At 40.2% G+C, this 22,297-nt stretch overlaps 1 protein-coding gene across 1 annotated transcript in view; it reads right to left on the minus strand.

Moving 5' to 3' along the window:
• Positions 1 to 20,625, minus strand: part of GNG2 (G protein subunit gamma 2) — a 129,162-nt gene extending 108,537 nt beyond the window's left edge. The window contains exon 1 of the mRNA XM_068545501.1: positions 20,542 to 20,625. The gene's annotated coding sequence lies outside the window, so the exon portion shown is untranslated. The remainder of the gene's footprint in view (positions 1 to 20,541) is intronic.
• Between the last annotated feature and the right edge of the window lie 1,672 nt (positions 20,626 to 22,297).

A 22,297-nucleotide genomic window follows, 5' to 3' on the forward strand; every position in this document is an offset into this window, starting at 1 on the left:
AATGATTAGTGGGACTTGCAAAATAAGCCTTGAAGGGAGCTCTGAGTCCAGCACTCTCATACATTTCTTGGGAGAGCATAAATCAACACAATCTCTCTGGAAAGCAGTTGGGCAATATTTATCAAGATCCCAAATATGTTCTCACCCATTGTCTCGGTGATGTCACTCCTTGACTTGATCCAAAAAATGCAAAGTATAGACAAAGAAGTATTACCAAGGCGTTAGAAATAGCCTAAATATTAATAACATAACCTATTAAGTAAAACAGAAAAATTCCACACAATGGAACTTGGAAACAATAAATACAAAAAATTTAAATGATGAGGAAAAATATACATGGAATAAAGTTATGCGAAAAGAGAATACAAAATTATATATAGAGTATGACCTCAGCTAATTTTCTAATATCTGTATATTATATATATGCATTTTTCTAATACATTTTCATATTTAATATTCTAATATATCACATACAATATTTTCTAGTAAATATTATACATATCTTTCTGATACATATTTTCCTAGAAAAAAGATTGGAAGAAGGTATGTCAAAATGTTAACAGTGTATTATCCCTTTTGTATAGAAAATGGAAGTACCAGAAATTGCTAGATATGCCCCAGTATCTGCTTTCCTCTTCTTCCATGCTTGTGATAGAATCTAAGCCAGGCACATACATGTCAAGAATAACTGCTTTTCCCAGCCTCCCTTGTTGCTAGGTGTGTGGCCATGTGACAAAGTTCAAGGGGATTGCTGCAGCAGTGATGGGTGCAACTTCTGGGTCATGCCCTCCCCTTTCCAACTTCCTCCCTTCCTACTGGTTATAGTGAGGTCTTTATGGTAGGAAGCCACTTTAGACCATAAAGCAAGGAAAATATGCTTGGAATGATGTAACAGTATGATAGAAGGAGGCTGCATACCTGGATGATCTTGTGGAGGAGAGTTACCTTACCAGCCCTGGACCACACACCTCTGGATTGTTATGTGAGAGAGAAATAACTTCTAACTTCTGTAAGCCACTGTGAAATCAGGTCTCTGTTATATGTGGTTCAACCAAAAACCTAATTAATGGAAGGGGTCAGTCTTAATTTTTTTTTTACACTTTAAGTATTTTCCAAATTTTCGATGATCACCATGAATTACTTTCACCATCAGAAAAAAAGTTTAAGTTAAGCATTGTTTACTAATCTTTAAAAAATTAAGACAGCATAGAATGAAGTTTGGGTAACATGTGCCTTCTTCCCACATACGAGAGGAAAAATGAAACCCCCAGTTTTGAGGAATAGTTTTTACACCATATGCCAGGGCAAAATCACACACAAACTCCCTGCATTTGCATGACCCTTTAATCAAACTCCACGGCACTTTATTTCAAGGCTTTTGAAAAATAGTTTTAATAAGGAAAAGTTGTAGAAATAAAATCTGCATGAGGAATACTCTAAAAAAACCTCTAGTCAATGTATTATACTTATCCATTTAAGAGGATACCTAGGCTTCTTAAAGTAAATCTTAAATCGTTCTTAAAAACCAGTTTTGTAGGTGAACTAACTCATACCTTTAATTTAAGGGTGTTGTTTGTTCTCCGTACAGAATCATAATGAATCACTCCTCAGTAATCCCACTTTGTTGACTGTCCATCAAAAAAGCATGTATGTTGGGATTTCCCTGGTGGCGCAGTGGTTAAGAATCTGCCTGCCAATGCAGGGGACACAGGTTTGAGCCCTGGTCCAGGAAGATCCCACATGCTGTGGAGCAACTAAGCCCGTATGCCACTACGCCACTATGCCACAGTAGCCCGTACGCTACTGAGCCTGTGCTCTAGAGCCCACGAGCCACAACTGCTGAGCCCACGCACCACAACTACTGAAGCCCGTGCTCCACCACAAGAGAAGCCACCGCAATGAGAGGCCTGCGCACAGCAATGAAGAGTAGCCCCCGTTCACCGCAACTAGAGAAAGCCCGTGCGCAGCAACGGACCTAACGCAGCCAAAAAATAAATAAATGGGGGAGGGCTTCCCTGGTGGCACAGTGGTTGGGACTCTGCCTGCCAATGCAGGGGACACGGGTTCGAGCCCTGGTCTGGGAGGATCCCACATGCCACGGAGCAACTGGGCCCATGAGCCACAGCTGCTGAGCCTGCGCGTCTGGAGCCTGTGCTCCGCATCAAGAGAGGCCGCGACGGTGAGAGGCCCGCGCACTGCGATGAAGAGTGGCCCCCGCTCGCCACAACTAGAGAAAGCCCTCTCACAGAAACGAAGACCCAACACACCCAAAAATAAATTAATTAATTAATTTTAAAAAATAATAAAATAAATTAAAAAAATAAAAATAAATGGGGGAAAAAAAAAGCACGCATGTTGATTGTACTTTCCCCTGGAGTGATGAAAGATTTGGCAGAGCTCACATAACCTCCTTGGTCTCCTCTGTGACCCAGGGGCCTATATTATAAGATGACTGTCCAAGATAAAGGAGTCATATCTACTCCATAAAATAGAGAAAAGAGACCTGGTCTACTTGGGGATCAGATCTGAAACAATGGCCTCACTAAAACCTGTCTCTAACTGTATTAGAATAATGCACTGAGGAGCGTTTAAATCTGTAATAATATTATGCCAGTGTCATTTTGGCACCTTTTAGAGGCTCACTAAAGCCCTGTGCACCTGCACACCAGACACTTACCGGGTAGATCTGAGAGACTTATATGTAATTATACAGCAGATAAAGGACCAATTTTCCCCCCTTCTTCCTGAGAGAATGCCAAATGGCCCTTTTCTCCCCTGTGAATCACAACACCCAACACTAAAACGGCTAACTTACATTCAGTAACAAAGGGAGGATGCCAGAGTTTCTTCACTTCCCTCTCAGGACAACTGTGCCAGTACGTTCTCAAGAAACCCTACACTCTCTCTTGTGATAGTCAAATTGAAGCCGATAGTCAACGCTCTGAATTCTCAGTTTCTCTCCCCCTCTTCCCTTTACAAGAACATAAGCAACCCAACTCCACAGGCCTAATTACCATGGTAACACCATGCACTGTGATTATGAGTGTGTTTGTTTTTAAAATGACTCACAGATTGTTCCCCCAGAAGCCCCAGACACACAGGTTTCTGGCTGGTTTATAAAATCTATCCAAAGTTTTCTTGCAAATGTCTTGCTCTTTGTAGCACAACTGGTGTGACGGTGAGAGAGTCATCAAATCAATATGCCCATCTCCTTAAGGATGAAAAAACCCCACTTGGTTCCTTAAACACTCCAAGATTAATCAATTTAAAACTCCGGTTAATAATGAAATTAATTTGAGTTTGTACACTGGAGAAAATTAATCTGTTTCTAATTTAAATAATTGAGGTAGTTCATAAGGTAGTTTTAGGGACCCAAATGAAATTATCAGGTGAAATAAAATCAGCAGTAAAACTTATCAAATAAAATAGCCTACATCGGTGCATACATGGGCGATCACATGTAAAGTGTTTTAAAAGAATAAATGTAAGTCCTTTTTTTTAATTAGAAATGCATTTTCTTTTCCTTAACACTGCCTGATCGTAACAATATAACTTGATTCTAGGGTAAATGTAAGTCTTAATGCCAAGATGTTTTTAAACTAAGATCTAAAATAAAGAGATTTATTTTTAAAAAACAAACATGAAAGAGTCCAGACATTGGGAAGAACTGTGGACTACTTCCATCTATCTATCAATACGTATTATTTAAGACCCTCTATGTACTAAGCACCACTGTTTATAACTGAACATTGTAATAGGACTTAGGGAAGACTATTTTCATACTGGAGACAAAGATCATGGGCATGGCTTAGTCCCTCATCTTCTCTCAGAAGATCCTTTGTGTCACAAGGCACCATTCTGGATGAGCTTTTAGTGAGAGGGAACATGATCCAATGATCACATCAGGCCTAGAACTGAGAGTCCTGACTTGGGCATCATGGGTAGCTCTCTCCAAAAAAAATAGATGTTGGTAATTTTGGTATATTGATTTTCCTTTGTAGGAAACGGAAATAAACCCGATTTTAAAAGAAATTTAAATGAAAAATTTTATATAAATCTATATAAATTAAAATGCTTAGTACCCTGATGTTTACTTATGGTACAACATATGATAAGCAGACACACACACATACAAAATTCATTAAAAATGACTATCTCCAGGACTCTGGGAGGGCTCATGCCAAGGAGTACTTCCCAGAACTTCTGATGCCAGTGTCCCTGTCCTCACGGTGAGACAGACACAGCCACCCTCCGCCTCTGCAGGAGACCCTCCAACACTAGCAGGGCTGAGGGCAGACAGTAGAAGCAAGAAGAACTACAATCCTGCAGCCTGTGGAACAAAAACCATATTCACAGAAAGACAGACAAGATGAAAAGGCAGAGGGCTATGTACCAGATGAAGGAACAAGATAAAACCCCAGAAAAACAACTAAATGAAGTGGAGATAGGCAACCTTCCAGAAAAAGAATTCAGAATAATGATAGTGAAGATGATCCAGGACCTCGGAAAAAGAATGGAGGCAAAGATTGAGAAGATGCAAGAAATGTTAAACAAAGACCTAGAAGAATTAAAGAACAAACAAACAGAGATGAACAATACAATAACTGCAATGAAAACTACACTAGAAGGAATCAATAGCAGAATAACTGAGGCAGAAGAACGGATAAGTAACCTGGAAGACAGAATGGTGGAATTCACTGCTGTGGAACAGAACAAAGAAAAAAGAATGAAAAGAAATGAAGACAGCCTAAGAGACCTCTGGAACAACATTAAACGCAACAACATCCGCATTATAGGGGTCCCAGAAGGAGAAGGGAGAGAGAAAGGACCAGAGAAAATATTTGAAGAGATTATAATCGAAAACTTCCCTAACGTGGGAAGTAGCCACCCAAGTCCAGGAAGCGCAGAGAGTCCCATACAGGATAAACCCAAGGAGAAACACATTGAGACACATAGTAACTAACTGGCAAAAATTAAAGACAAAGAGGGCTTCCCTGGTGGCGCAGTGGTTGAGAATCTGCCTGCCAATGCAGGGGACACGGGTTTGAGCCCTGGTCTGGGAGGATCCCACATGCCGAGGAGTAACTGGGCCCGTGAGCCACAATTACTGAGCCTGCGCGTCTGGAGCCTGTGCTCCGCAACAAGAGAGGCCGTGATAGTGAGAGGCCCGCGCACCGCGATGAAGAGTGGCCCCCGCTTGCCACAACTAGAGAAAGCCCTCGCACAGAGACGAAGACCCAACACAGCCATAAAAAAAAAAAAAAAGACAAAGAAAAATTATTGAAAGCAGCAAGGGAAAAACAACAAATAATATACAAGGGAACTCCCATAAGGTTAACAGCTGATTTCTCAGCAGAAACTCTACAAGCCAGAAGGGAGTGGCATGATATACTTAAAGTGATGAAAGCGAAGAATGTACAACCAAGATTACTCTACCTGGCAAGGATCTCATTCAGATTCAATGGAGAAATCAAAAGCTTTACAGACAAGCAAAAGCTAAGAGAATTCAGCACCACCAAACCAGCTCTACAACAAATGCTAAAGGAACTTCTCTAAGTGGGAATCACAAGAGAAGAAAAGGACCTACAAAAACAAACCCAAAACAATTAAGAAAACAGTCATAGGAACATGCATATCAATAATTACCTTAAACGTGAATGGATTTAATGCTCCAACCAAAAGACACAGGCTTCCTGAATGGATACAAAAACAAGACCCATGTATATGCTGTCTACAACAGACCCACTTCAGACCTAGGGACACATTCAGACTGAAAATGAGGGGATGGAAAAAGATATTCCATGCAAATGGAAATCGAAAGAAAGCTGGAGTAGCTATACTTATATCAGATAAAATAGACTTTAAAATAAAGAATGTGACAAGAGACAAGGAAGGACACTACATAATGATCAAGGGATCAATCCAAGAAGAAGATATAACAATTATAAATATATATGCACCCAACATAGGAGCACCTCAATATGTATGGCAACTGCTAACACCTATAAAACAGGAAATTGACAGTAACACAATAATAGTGGGGGACTTTAACACCTCACTTACACCAACGGACCGATCATCCAAAATGAAAATAAATAAGGAAACAGAAGCTTTAAATGACACTATAGACCGGATAGATTTAATTCATATAGGACATTCCATCCAAAAACAGCAGATTACACTTTCTTCTCAAGTGCGCACGGAACATTCTCCAGGATAGATCACATCTTGGGTCACAAATCAAGCCTCAGTAAATTTAAGAAAATTGAAATCAATCAAGCATCTTTTCTGACCACAACGCTATGAGATTAGAAATCAATTACAGGGAAAAAAAACATAAAAAACACAAACACATGGAGGCTAAACAATATGTTACTAAACAACCAAGAGATCACTGAAGAAATCAAAGAGGAAAACAAAAAATACCTAGAGACAAATGACAATGAAAACAGGATGATCCAAATCCTATGCGATGCAGCAAAAGCAGTTCTAAGAGGAAACTGGTATACAAGCCTACCTCAAGAAACAAGAAAAATCTCAAATAAACAATCTAACCTTACACCTAAAGGAACTACAGAAAGAAGAACAAACAAAACCCAAAGTTAGCAGAAGGAAAGAAATCATAAAGATCAAAGAAGAAATAAATGAAATAGAAACAAAGAAAACAATAGCAAAGATCAATAAAACTAAAAGCTGGTTCTTTGAGAAGATAAACAAAATTGAAAAACCATTAGCCAGACTCATCAAAAAAAAGAGGGAGAGGACTCAAATCAATAAAATTAGAAATGAAAAAGGAGAAGTTACAACAGACACTGCAGAAATACAAAGCATCTTAAGAGACTACTACAAGCAACTGTATGCCAATAAAATGGACAACCTGGGAGAAATGGACAAATTCTTAGAAAGGTATAACCTTCCAAGACTGAACCAGGAAGAAATAGAAAATATGAACAGACCAATCACAAGTAATGAAATTGAAACTGTGATTAAAAATCTTCCAACAAACAAAAGTCCACGACCAGACGGCTTCACAGGTGAACTCTATCAAACATTTAGAGAAGAGTTAACACCCATCCTTCTCAAACTCTTCCAAAAAATTGCAGAGGAAGGAACACTCCCAAACTCATTCTATGAGACCACCATCACCCTGACACCAAAACCAAAGATACTACAAAAAAAGAAAATTACAGACCAATATCACTGATGAATATATATGCAAAAATCCTCAACAAAATATTAGCAAACAGAATCCAACAACACATTAAAAGGATCATACACCACAATCAAGTGGGATTTATCCCAGGGATGCAAGGATTCTTCAGTGTATGCAAATCAATCAATGTGATACAACATATTAACAAACTGAAGGATAAAAACCATATGATCATCTCAATAGATGCAGAAAAAGCTTTTGACAAAATTCAACACCCGTTTATGATAAAAACTCTCCAGAAAGTGGGCATAGAGGGAACCTACCTCAACATAATAAAGGCCATATATGACAAACCCACAGCAAACATCATTCTCAATGGTGAAAAACTGAAAGCATTTCCTCTAAGATCAGGAACGAGACAAGGATGTCCACTCTCACCACTATCATTCAACATAGTTTTGGAAGTCCTAGCCATGGCAATCAGAGAAGAAAAAGAAATAAAAGGAATACAAATTGGAAAAGAAGAAGTAAAACTGTCACTGTTTGCAGATGACATGATACAGTACATAGAGAATCCTAAAGATGCCACCAGAAAACTACTAGAGCTAATCAATGAATTTGGTAAAGTTGCAGGATACAAAATTAATGCACAGAAATCTCTTGCATTCCTATACACCAATGATGAAAAATCTGAAAGAGAAATTAAGGAAACACTCCCATTTACCAATGCAACAAAAAGAATAAAATACCTAGGAATAAACCTACCTAGGGAGACAAAAGACCTATGCAGAAAACTATAAGACACTGATGAAAGAAATTAAAGATAATACCAACAGATGGAGAGATATACCATGTTTTTGGATTGGAAGAATCAATATTGTGAAAATGATTATACTACCCAAAGCAATGTACAGATTCAATGCAATCCCTATCAAATTACCAATGGCATTTTTTACAGAACTAGAACAAAAAATCTTAAAATTTGTATGGAGACACAAAAGACCCTGAATAGCCAAAGCAGTCTTGAGGGAAAAAAACAGAGCTGGAGGAATCAGACTCCCTGACTTCAGACTATACTACAAAGCTACAGTAATCAAGACAATATGGTACTGGCACAAAAACAGAAACATAGATCAATGGAACAAGATAGAAAGCCCAGAGATATCCCATGCACCTATGGTTAACTAATCTATGACAAAGGAGGCAAGGATATACAATGGAGAAAAGACAGTCTCTTCAATAAGTGGTGCTGGGAAAACTGGACAGCTAAATGTAAAAGAATGAAATTAGAACACTCCCTAACACCATACACAAAAATAAACTCAAAATGGATTAGAGACCTACTCTAGACCTCCTAGAGTAATGGAAATAAAAACAAAAATAAACAAATGGGACCTAATGAAACTTCAAAGCTTTTACACAGCAAAGGAAACCATAAGCAAGACGAAAAGACAACCCTCAGAATGGGAGAAAATATTTGCAAACAAATCAACAGACAAAGGATTAATCTCTAAAATATATAAACAGCTCATGCAGCTCAATATTTAAAAAAAACAAACAACCCAATCCAAAAATGGGCAGAAGACCTAAATAGACATTTCTCCGAAGAAGACATACAGATGGCCAAGAAGCACATGAAAAGCTGCTCAACATCACTAATCATTAGAGAAATGCACATCAAAACTACTATGAGGTATCACCTCACACCAGTTAGAATGGGCATCATCAGAAAATCTACAAACAACAAATGCTGGAGAGGGTGTGGAGAAAAGGGAACCCTCTTACACTGTTGGTGGGAATGTAAATTGATACAGCCACTATGGAGAACAATATGGACGTTCCTTAAAAAACTAAAAATAGAATTACCATATGATCCAGCAATCCCACTACTGGGCATATACCCAGAGAAAACCGTAATTCAAAAAGACACATGTGGGGCTTCCCTGGTGGCGCAGTGGTTGAGAATCTGCCTGCCAATGCAGGGGACACGGGTTCGAGCCCTGGTCTGGGAAGATCCCACATGCCGCGGAGCAACTAGACCCGTGGGCCACAACTACTGAGCCTGTGCGTTTGGAGCCTGTGCTCCGCAACGAGAGGCCGCGACAGTGAAAGGCCCGCGCATCGCGATGAAGAGCGGCCCCCGCTTGCCGCAACTAGAGAAAGCCCTAGCATGAAACGAAGACCCAACACAGCCAAAAATAAATAAATTAAAAAAAAAAAAAAAAAGACACATGCATCCCAATGTTCATTGCAGCACTATTTACAATAGCCAGGTCATGGAAGCAACCTAAATGCCCATCGACAGATGAATGGATAAAGAAGAGGTGGTACATATATACAATGGAATATTACTCAGCCATAAAAAGGAACGAAATTGAGTCATTTGTTGAGATGTGGATGGATCTAGAGACTGTCATACAGAGTGAAGTAAGTCAGAAAGAGAAAAACAAATATCGTATATTAACGCATGTATGTGGAACCTAGAAAAATGGTACAGATGAACCGGTTTGCAGGGTGGAAATTGAGACACAGATGTAGAGAACAAACATATGGATACCAAGGGGGGAAAGTGGTGGGGGCGTGGGGGTGGGGGTGTGATGAATTGGGTGATTGGGATTGACATGTATACACTGATGTGTATAAAATTGATGACTAATAACAATCTGATGTATAAAAAAAAAAATAAAATTAAATTAAAAAAAATTTTTTTTAAATGACTAACTCCAAATTGCTACATATTTTATGTATTGTTACCAATAATATTTTTTTCTCTAGAGTTTGAAGGGATAACCAGAGCCTATTAGTCAGGATAGGCTAAGGTTATACTGTGGAAACAAACAACCCCCAAATCTTTTGAGACAGAAAAACTCATTTTTCACTCTTACTATGTGTCCATTGCAGGTCAGTGGATAGACCATCTCTGTGTGTCTTTATTCTAAGACCCAGGCTTAAGAGCTCAGCCACTGTTCCTGTGTTTTCACCACTGTCAATTGCCAAGGAGTGCGCTCACATTCTGGTCATTATAAGCTTCCTCCTAGAGGTGACAAACATCACTTCTGCTTTCACTTCACTGGTCAATGCAAGACACATGGCTACATCTAACTAAAGCAGACGGAGACCTGTAAGCCTATCATGAGGTGGGAAGGAAAACCAGAAATATTTATGCCTAAGCACATGCATTGGTGAACAAATAGTGCAAGCCTGAGACTGTCACTTAACTAAGTCAGAACACTGACGTCTGACTATGATTAGGAAGCAGCCTTCCTCAGGTGATTCCTTACTCCAAGTTCTGAGCACCTGTGGTTCATGTTGGGCCATAATCATTTCTGCTAAAACTGGCTAAGAACCCCATGGCTAGAGCTAAAGATACTCTACTCCATCTTTGTGGTAACAATAATAATTATACTAATAATAGCTACAATTCTGAATAGTTAGTTACTATATGTCAGGCACCATGTTAAATAAACATTTTACATACATTATATTATTTTCCCCTGACAATTTTGTGAAGTAGGTATTGTCATTATATCCCAATCTATAGATAAGGAAACAGAGGCACAGATAGTTCAAGCAACTTGTCCAGGACATTCTGATTCCAAACCAATGTTCTTTAACTACTATGCTCTCCTGTGTATTAAGCCTTAGAATATTATTTTTCTATACTGTAGTATTTTCAGATTATTTTAAAACATAATAAAAAAATCAAATTTTTTTTTTGCTTAGAAATTTTCACTTTTTTTTTAACTTAAGTTTTTTATTAGTTTAATTAAAAGAAAATTTTGGGACTGTTTGATATCAAGTTTTCTTTTCCCCCAATGGAAAAAAAATAATAAAACTGTTAGCGAAATTACTTTAATGCTTATATACAGTAATGTTCTCTAAACACAACCATCATTCATGAAGTTTAAAAAATAATGGCAAAGGATCCATTCAATTCTCCAAAGAAAGACTAAAATGACTGTTAATTTTTTTTTCTGTGTAAATTTTTTCACAATTTTTCTCATATGGTTCTGTGCAGATCAGATAAATACCCTTCTTAAACACAGCTCTGTTGGCAAAGCTTAGAAATGAACTTTTACTTTCCTGTTTAAAAATGCAAATATAAGAGTAGGAAGCATTCGATCATTCATTACAGAGAAGGTATTCCTACCATTAACACTTAATCTGTTACGATGAGAATGCACAGAAATACACCTAGAGGCAAGCAGTCAAAACACTGTAATGACAGCAGCTTCACTGCAATTTCCCTTTTTCACTACTGCTGCCTCACAAACGTAGTCTCTGAAATGAAATATCAGAATGAAAAGTAGGAACCATGAAGACAATGCAACAATAATAGAACTGCATGTTGCCTCTGCAGTTGGAAAATGGAAAACTATTTTCAAAATAACTCATAATCAGAAATTTCAGAGAGTATTCTTGCTTCTCTTACATGTGCTGTAATCAACAAAATGCATACCTCTCTAGAGAAAACAGTGTTTTCCTTTAAGTCTGATAGACATCATACACAGAACCCTTGGCCTCTCTTGCTCATTTCTTGGCCCAGGGTGGATTTTATTTAGATCAAATTGATTTAGATGACGAGTCAGGAAGACTCAATTTAATTATATATATATGTATTTTACAATGCAGAAATGCAGGGCTATTTGTCTAAATTAAATGCCATTCTTATTACTTACTAGGACCTGATGTAATTTCTTCTGGAATCATTTGTTTAGAAGGTGATTCTTTGCTTCGTCTCACAGGAGCCATTTTGTATTTTTTTCCAGGACTCTTTCTCCAGTCTACCTAGATCATCACCATCAACTAAAGCAAGCTTTCCATTTGTGTGTATATGTGTATGTTTGTTTTTCTGAAAGGAGAATGCATGGAAACACTGTTCAACTCAAAGTTGTATGATCTTGATAAGTTTTTTTAACCTTTTGGGCCTTGATATCCTCATGTATAGGATGGAAAAAATAATAGTGGCAGACTCTGTTGAACACCCGATAACCATTCACCCCTTCTTCCTTGCTAATAGAGCTAGACCTTTTTTCTGGAGTCTGGTGACCATGTTCTTCAGAGAGGCAGGGCTGCGCCATGGCCTCACAGGACACTTGAACTAGCCAATCACAGCAGCTCTGTCTACTACTAGGGAAGGCACATGAGTTGTGAATGTCATCTCAGAGAGGCCTTCAGGGATTACCCAACAAAGGTAAAATACCCATGACCACACCATCATACACACAATCTCTATCATTCAATCTGTTTCTATTTTAATCCACCTCAGCACTTATCACTACCTGATATTTTCTTGTATTGTAATTTGTTTCTGTCAATGGGGTCCAATCCTGGCTGATTCTGATCTAATTAGTCTGGGTTGAGGCTGGGCCATAGGTGTTTTTTCCTAAGTACCTCTCAGTGATTTCTAATGTGCAGCTAGATCTGTAAACCACTGGTTTATGTGTTTTCCAGGTCTCTCCCAATAGAATGTAATTTCCAAGAAAACAAAGAACTGGCCTGTTTTGTTCATCCAAGTGTCCCTGGCCCCTCGAAGGACACATGGCACATTGCAGACATTCCGTTAAGACTTGTGGACAGACTGACTGTATTGTAATTCTGTCAGTATTTGTCTGTTTTCCCAGTAGTTTTTGAGCTCCTAGAATATCTAGTCCACTCTGCATAAAAAAATAAGTGACACAAGAAAGTTCATTAAACGAATGATAAACAAACTGCATTTGTGAACCCAAATGTTCTCACCAAAAACAAACAAACAAACAAACAAAAAAAGCAAAAACAAAAATCCCACAAATATATGTGAGGTGATGTATATGTTAATTAACCAGATGGGAGGAATCCTTTCACAGTATATATGTATATCCAATCACCATGATGAACGCTTTAAATATCGTATAATTTTATTTGCCAATTACACTTCAATAAAACTGAAATTAAAAACAAACAAAAACCCAAGCTGTATTTGTGTGCTGTAAGGAAGACAAAGATGAAACTGGGTGTGACTGCTGTCCTCAAAGAGCTTGCAAAAGAAAAAAAAAATAGCAGATTGCCATTATACACACGAGAATGCACTAATTGCTGTGATGAAAGAACAAAAGACTTCAGGGGAAGTAAAGATTGCTTTTTATTGGGAAGGGAAGAAACCAAGGAAGACTTCATGGAAGAGACAGCATTTGAACTGAGCCTTACAGGATGAATGGAATTTGGCTACGCAGAGAAGCAAGACTATAGGGGTGGAGTGTGGAAGGAGAAGCAGGAAAGTTCTTCCAGGGAGAGGCAAGAACACAAACAACAAATCAGCCCAGCTGGAGGTCAGGAGGGCTAGAACGAAGACACTGGCTATCAACATGGGAAAGATTAGATGGTGTCAAGATATGTTTCCAATGACAATGCAAAGGTCTGAGCAACTGACTCCAACTTGGTTGTTTGGTGAGGATAATAATGAAATTGGGTTTTCCTAATTGAGGGACTGAGAGAATGGGTGTCATTAATAGTCGTGGAATCAGGTGAGGAGCTGGTTTTGAGTGGGGAAAGGCAACGGCAAGCACTGATTTGGAGTCTCAGTTTCAGTGGGTTGGATGTTCTGGCAAGTTTGCAGGGTGCTCGATGTGCAAGTTTAGAGTAGGTGAGAGATCAGGATGGAGAATCAGATTTGGAACTGCCCTCCACCCCAGTGACAATGACAGAAATCATAGAAAAGGGTTTGATAAAGGAAGAGGGAGAAATTTAGTGTCAAAAGAATCAAATCTTGAGAACACTCGTATTTTGGGGAGCAGAACTTGGAGTTAATGGAGAAGTTGTGAGCCTTCAGAGAGGCATGAAGGGTGGCAGAATATGCCACTCCAAAATATGCCTCTTTGGCATAAGGATTATTTCAGGCAGATTATCGTGGGAAACAGGAGACACTGGAGAAATTATGAAAACATACTAGAAGTTACATTTTTGTAAGGGAAATTTACATTATAAAGGAAATCTCGATTTGTAAGGGTGCCTCCCTCTCTGTTCCAGGAAAAGGAGTGGAATCAACTTAAATATGTATATCAAATCTTACTCTTATTTACCACACTTTTCCTGGCAGCCTCCCCGTAACTGCCCTCCTCCACTCCTCCTTCTCAATTTTGTCTTTAGCTCAAGATGGTATTTAAGCCTGAGTTCTAAACCTCTTCTGAGAGCTCCTCATTTTTCCCTGGTATCTCCCATGTACACATGAGGTATACAAGTTAATAAATGTCCATTTGTTTCTCTCTTATCAATCTGTCTTTTGTTACAGGCTTCTCAGAACTGAGAAAGGTGGAGGGAAAACTATTTTTCCTCTGCTACAGGTAGGAAGAAAACAAAGTTAGTAGAGGTTACCAAAGTCAAGGGGAAGCTTTGTTGGCAACCGGTTTGTTTAAATTTATATGTGTAAACTAGCATGTTTGCAGGCAAAGAGGAAAGGGCCAATAAAAAGAAGAAACCAAATGTGTAAGAAGGAGATAGAATTATTGTCAGAACATAGTCCCCTAGAAAGTAAAAGGAAATAAGAGTCCAAGTCCAGGCTTGAAAGAAAAGCTGTGCTAATTTGACCTAGGAAGGGAGGAGAAGAAAATGAATGAAGACATGAGAAATTGTGAGGTGGTAAAGAATGAGGTCGAGGAATTCCATAATATATACCTTCTCCAAATAACAGGAGGTGAGGTCACCTGTAATGAATAAAGGGAGTAGGGGCTTGGGTTTAATGGTTTTCATTGAAAATGCAGAGGGGATAGTAAAAAGTGAAATTAAAAAAAAAAAAAAAAGGATTTCCTAAGAACAGCAAAGGCCCTGCTGATGTTGCAAGGAATCTGGAGTAGAGTCCATCACTCCAGTTTCCAGAACTTCTCCTTCAGCTCTACTGCCGGGTGCCTGGGGCAGAGGATCATGGGAAGGCCTGACCCTGACAACCAGACTGGCAGGGGGACAAGGGAAGGCCAAAGAAATAGGGAGGAAGTGTCAAGTGACTGGTTTTACTAAGTCTTTCCATTAAGAGCTTGACAGTTTAACAAGAGATAAAAGGGCTGACCCTGTCTTATATCTTCACTTCTAAGAAACATGTTATTTCTAGAGTTTGAGAATTGAGCTCCCTCTTTTCTAATGTTTAAGGAAGTCCTCTAGAGATTCTGAAGATTGTCTGAACATTGACTCCTATTAAATATAATTGATTTTCTTTAACATAAGAGTTTTAAGGAACCGCATATATCCCTAACGCTTTTACCTGAAAATCTGAATCTCAATTCCACATTGGCATCTTTACATTTGTACAAATTTGAACACAGAAACATAGCATATTAACTTTAAGCATTACCCTCTTCTTTTTAAACAAAAGAATATGGTCTTCCAAACAATTTTTAAAGTGACAAAGTATAATGACTTTCTCTATCCATTTGCCCTACTGTGGAGGGAAGTAAAATGGAAATTGAATTGGGAGGTGAGGTATTAGTCAACTGTGCAGCTCTAGAAAGGTAACAAATTCTGGGCCTATTTTATTATCCGTCATGGAGGGGTTGATACAGGCTAGGTTTTTTTCCCAGATCAGTTTTAGCTCTGCAATTCTATGATGTCATAGGCTGGGACAAAGTCTTAACCCAGCTCTGTAATTCCCCTCTCCCACCTGGGTCTAGTAAAGCCAGTCATGGGTCCTCCCAGTAACCACAGAATCAACAGATTTGCAAATTTTAAGAAGTTGGAGGTCATTATCCAACCTCCTAGTACACACACAGAGTGCATTACGAAAAAATTAACATACAGTCTTTCAGGAGCTCTTCAAACCATTCAAGGTCAACATCTGCACCCACACCATAAACCTCAGGTATCACTGCTGTTCAACAGAGTCTTCCCTAATCTTTCTGCCCAGATCGCTTCAGCCCCATCCATACCCTGCCTCACTGGTTTTGGAATGGAAAGTGAAATCTGTGGTGGAAAGTGAAACACAGGATTCTTATTTTCAAAAGTGAAATTTAGATTAGAATCACATTGCATTAGTAGAAACTTCTCTCAGAATCTATTGTTGTTGTTTAACTACTATAGCCCCTTTCCAAGGTTAATCCTCTCCATTATAAAGAGTTTGAGAACAATTTAGTGTGTAGTTTCTCCTCCCTTTTTCTGAACTTGCTACCTATTGGGCACTTTTTCCCCTGCAGCTAATGAATAGAGACTAGAAAGACACTGAAGTGATGGCCCCCTCCTGGGGCCTGGCCTGCACCTGGCCAGCAGGATCACCGGTCTACAATTAGGGTTTGACTTACACTATCAGGTTCTTGATATCACTAATTATCAGGATCTATGCAGATTTTCTTTCTCCTTTTGCATTTAAAAGTTACTTTTGAGAGATGTATTTCACTTGGGCAGGGATAATACTGGTGTATGCAAGAGACTGAATACAAATATTATAATCATGATCTTTCTGACACACTATGTTAAGAGATGCTGCCATTTCAAAACGTCTCCTCGAAAACAATCCAATTAAAAAATGGGTAGAGGACTTGAATAGGCATTTCTCTAAAGGAGCCATACAAATCGCCAACAGGCACGTGAAAAGACATTCAACATCACTAATCCTCAGGGAAATGCAAATTGAAACCACAAAGAGATACCAATTCACACCCACTGGGATAGTTACTGTCAAAAACAAACAAACAAAAAACCCCAGGAAATAACAAATGTTGGTGAGGATGTGGAGAAATTGGGACCCTCGTGTACTGCTGTGGGAATATAAAATGGTGTAGCGGCTATGGAAAACTGTATGGCCATTCTTCAAAAAATTAAACACAGTTACCATATAATACAGCAATTACACTTCTGGGTAACCCAAAAGAAGTGAAAGCAGGGATATTTGTACACCCATGATCTATTCACAATAGCTAAAACATGGAAGCGACCCAAGTGTCCATCAACAGATTAATGGATAAAAAACTATAGTATGTATATACAATGGAATATTATTCAGCCTAAAAAAGGAAGGAAATTCCAACATATGCCGTAACATGGATTAACCTTGAAGACATTTTGGCAAGTGAAATAAGAGAGTCACAAAAGGACAAATACTGTATGATTCCACTTACACGAGGTACCTAGAGTAGTCATAGACAGAAGGTAGAATGGTGGTGCCAGGGGTTCGGGGGGAGGAGGGAATGGGGAGTTACTGTTTAATGGGAACAGATTTTCAGTTTGAGAAGATGAAAAAGCTCTGGGGATGGATGGTAGTGACAGTTGCACAACAATGTCAATATACTTAATGCCACAGAGTGGCACACTTACAAATAGTTAAAATGGGAAATTTTATGTTATATATATTTCACTACAATTAAAAAAAAATGTCTCCTGAATCTTTGAGATAGTGGCAAAGATCAAGAATACGCTAACTTTTCCCGATGCAGAAGAAAAAGTGACATCTGAGTACCTACTATGTACCAGGCAGGCACTCACAAATCACACACAAAAGCAAAAACCAAATAAAACACAACAAACAAACAAACAACAACAACAAATACCCTGATTATATACTATTAATCCTTCTTTACAGTGAATGAAAGCAAGGTTCATAACGTACCAGCAAGAACCAGTGGTAGGATTCAAAGGCAGATCTGCCTGACTCTCGAAGCCTGCATTCTTTTCACTCCACCATGCTGTTTTCTGCTACCCACAGTTGTCTTTGAAGAGGCTTTGTGCTCTGACTATAGAGCTTTTATACTTAAAAGTTGAGCCTGCCTTCTGAAGTAGGCTAAAAAAGTCAGTCAACCAAATGCATTCACTACGAGCCCACCATGAGGCCCAGGACCAACCAGGAGTCGTGTTTCCACTCTGCCGTTGGCCATATGGCAGAAAAAAAACCACACACGCACACACAATTAAAATTTCAGTGTTGGTTGACTCCCTCAAAAGCCTGCAAACACTCTGGACCAAAGTAGTATGTCTTTTAATATTCCATATGGCCAGAAGAAGAGGAAATAGTCCCATTTTACAGGACAGGAGCTTTTTCATCTTCTTCCTAAACCTCCTGCCATCGTAGTTACTGATCTGCCGTTACTCATTCATGTTGTGCTTCAAGCTGGAATTTAATAATTAAGGGAATGTTTGGGGCTGTGCAGAAAATAGGCATCTCTTGTTCGATGTTTTCTGAAAGAGAGCAGGGGGCCTCTGGACTCCCCTGTGCCTATGAGCCAAGGTTTCATTTTCTGACTCTTTTGTGAAACACACAGTGAGGAGTAAAGCAGATTGTCTACACATCCTCACACAAAGCAGGGTGTTGGCATTATCTAGTGAATCCAGCCCGTAGCTGCGTAAGTACCAGAGCGTGAGCCCCATCCTCATTCATACAGCCTGGACTCCCAACTTTCCATTTCATTTAATAACAGGCAGCTTGATCACAGAACTCCAGTTAGGGCCATTCGGGATCCAAGATGCACCCTAGATCTCCCCTCTGGGAAGATGATCTTTACATATGGTTCCAGTTCCCTTATGTCTAGGAGACACACGGGAACTGGAACCATGGAATATGTGGCGTGACTTGTTTTGCCCACAGGTTTGATTAAATTCAATGGATTTGCCAGGGGAGCTCCATGGTTTCAACACCAGCACTATTTCACCTCTTAGTCATCACACAGGTTTAGTTTCATAAGTATGCTCAGAAAATTTGACGTTTTTTTCTTTAGTACCTAAAGATTCTTATCTCTGAAAATGCACTGCTACTCCACAAACTTGCAGAAGCCAAATCAATTTCATAAGGTGACATTAAAAAAAAAACAGGGCTTCCCTGGTGGCGCACTGGTTAAGAATCTGCCTGCCAATGCAGGGGACATGGGTTCGAGCCCTGGTCCGGGAAGATCCCACGTGCCGCGGAGCAACTAAGCCCGTGCGCCACAACTACTGAGCCCATGTGCCACAACTACTGAAGCCCGCGTGCCTAGAGCCCGTGCTCCGCAGCAAGAGAAGCCACCGCAGTGAGAAGCCCGTGCACCACAATGAGGAGTAGCTCCCACTCGCCACAACTAGGGGAAGCCTGCGCACAGCAACAAAGACCCAATGCAGCCCAAAGAAATAAATTAAATAAATTTATAAAAAAAACAAACAAAAACTAGAGCTCTTCACAATTGAGAATGATGATAAATGAGGAAGCATATACACTTTCCATGGCACATTTAGTGTTTAAAACCTACACTTTAAGAATGAGTGTCTAAATATGGCCTTTTTATTATTTTTACTCCGCTATAAGCAGTTCTTTCTTTTGAAAATTATCTCCTTTCATTGTAAAAATGCAAGACAAAACCTTTTATCAACCATCACTTATTGCTTAACCGCATTTTCTGTTGGAGACACAGCTTAATTTTTTAAATCAGGCTATGCTAGGATATTAAACCCTCCTACATATCCTGCCAAAGAAATCTCACAATCTCATTTCTAATCCGTTAAACCTATTTACTGCACTTGTGTGTATCATTCACAAACATGAACAAGCCATGGCCATAGACTCTAATAAGAGGACCCATTGCTCAAGGAAATCAAAGAATAAAAATCAAGTTCTGATTTCACTATTTCGTCCATCCACAGCATGTGCAGGTAAGGAAACAACCTGGCAACACTTTTACATGCTGTCCGTCACTGAGGCTAATATGCACCTCGACCTATAGATGAATAAAATCTATAGAAACATAAAATCCATATATACACTGGTATCCGATTCTAGACAAGTTAAACCCGCCACACTCTTCTGGGAAAGAATGCAACTTTAGGATAAGACCCACTGGAAAATGATAGCTGTTTCTGAGGTTATCCTGAAAGCAGCTGCACAGAGCAGAGGGAGGAAGACACCTTTTTTTTTTTTTTTTAATGGTAAATACTGCCCCTCGCATACGCAATTCCAGCCTTTGTTAGCAAATTCTGAGTACAAAAGGATTTAACCCCCAAAACAAACAAAAAAACAAACAAACAAACAAAAAGCCAAACCACAGTCGTTATGCTGCAAGATAGAAGCTACCCCAGTGCAATGTGTAAGAAAGATAATGCAATTAACATTTTACACCCCTCAAACAAGACTGCAACGTTCAGATGATCAGCCCACAGCTTCACAGCCCCAATTGATTTCAACTGGGCTCTGCCTTCCTCCCAAGAGAACTATGCAAACAGCTTCTTAACATTTAGCGTGTTTTCCTGATGAGTCACCGAAGCTAAGCACTAATGAGGATTATTTTTTTCAAATCAAGGTGTCACGAATTTGGTCCTTCTCAAAAGCCCTGCTAACACAACCCATCCTTGACCATTTCCCCCCATCCCCGGAACAATGTGTCTTTCTTCCCTTCGAAATCTGCCCTTACAACCCTAGGCGAGGGTCATTTTTCTCACTTAGCGAGGAGCAACACGAAAAGTGTTTCCTTTACCTTGGCTCCCGAGGCTGGTCTGAGACGAGTGGCTTTCCTCCTCCCTCCGAGCCGCTGTGTGCAGGCGAGCTCCGGCGCAGCCCGCCCAGCCCAGCCCAGCCCAGCCCAGCCCAGCCCAGCCCAGCCCAGCCCCGCAGTAGTAGGAGCTGCCCACGGCGCGGCAGCCGCTGTGTGTATGTGTAGCAGCGGCTCTTGCAGCCCAGGGACTAGTCCCCACCCAGCTTTGTCTTCAGTCATCGGTCTTTCTACAGGAAGCAGCGCATCTCCCACTTCCTCCCCTTGCTAGCTGTGAGCTGCTTACTTCTTTCCCTCTCCTTCCATTTCAGGGCTCACGGGAGCCCTTTCCTCTTCTCCTGGGCTACCGACACCAATGTGACTACAATCCCCTTTTCCCCTTTGTTCCAAGACCCTTTGGGGCCGTCTGTTCCTTCCTTCCCCTTATTCCCTCAATTCTCTCGGCCCCCTTCCGCACAGAGTCTGCTTTCTCAGCCTGAACTTGGTCTGTTGCTGCTGCTGCTGCTGTTGTTTTGGGTGGGGTGGGGGGATCCACAGCCCCTGGCCAGGTTCTGCCCCTGAGATCCAGCACCAGCCTCCATGGCACCTCCTGATTTACTGTGGTCCCTATCAAGGCAGCGAGCTGGGAGCTTGCAGCTTCTTGCTGCAGCATTTTTCTCTGTGGCCAACATTCCCGATGCTTCATCTCTCCAAGGTTCCACTACCGCTGAGATCTCGCTTAACCCACGTGCTCAGAAAAGAATGACCCTGATAAGTATTCTTGTGGGGCATAGGAGCTAAACCAAGTCCTGCAATGCTACCCGTGGCCTAATAGTGAAGACATATTCCCTGAAAGATTCTCAGGGGTGGGGAGGAACAAGGTAGAGCTGGACACTGGGTCTTCTCACCCCAGAAACAGAGCCCTCTTCCCCTCCACCCCACACTAGCAGGGTTAAAAGAACCCTCGTCATCCTCTTGTCTTTTCCCTTCACTTTAGGAGGTGGTGCAGTGTTAGGAATAAGGGTAGAGACTGCAGGCCAATCTGCCCACCAGTATTTGCGTCCAAGCGGTCATTACTGATTTATGAACTTGGGCAAATTAACTTCTACATGCCTCGATTTCCTCATCTGCAAAATGGAGGTGATTATAGTCATAGCCCATAGCAGAAATCTGAGGATTAAATGAAATGGTGCACAAAAGGATAATAATCATTCCTGAAACATGGGATTCATTCAATACATATCAGCTCCTATTATTTTTAGAGGAGGTGGACGCTCAGAGACGGTGAGTGACTTTGGCAGTCAGTAGCCAAACCAGGACCAGTACTTGGTTTCCCGATTCCCCACAGTAGGATATTCACCACTAAACCTCAGTGCTCTTGGGACTCTGAATTTATTCAGCCTGTGAGTCATTCTTCCCCACTATGAACACAAGATGCTTTGGGGAAGCTACAGATTAAACCCAGGCTGAGGGTGGGGCTCGGGGGAATCCTTCTAGCGACCAGGCAAACACCATTAAGAAACCTCTCCTCAAGAATCAGTGCCTGGAAAGCTAATCTTCCTGGGCAACAGTTAATTCCCAGCTCTATTTTTTAATCCAGCCTTGCCTTAACCCCTCCAGCAAGTAAACTAACAAGAAATGTTGGAAATCTAGGGCGGATGCAGGATAACTCTATGATCAGGGAAGTCACCAGGCCTTCCTAAGCCACCTTGAGGACTACATTACATTAGCCTGGAAGGTACAGAATTTAATTTCTATGAAA

Source organism: Eschrichtius robustus, chromosome 1, assembly GCF_028021215.1.
Source record: "Eschrichtius robustus isolate mEscRob2 chromosome 1, mEscRob2.pri, whole genome shotgun sequence".
Lineage (NCBI taxonomy): Eukaryota > Metazoa > Chordata > Mammalia > Artiodactyla > Eschrichtiidae > Eschrichtius > Eschrichtius robustus.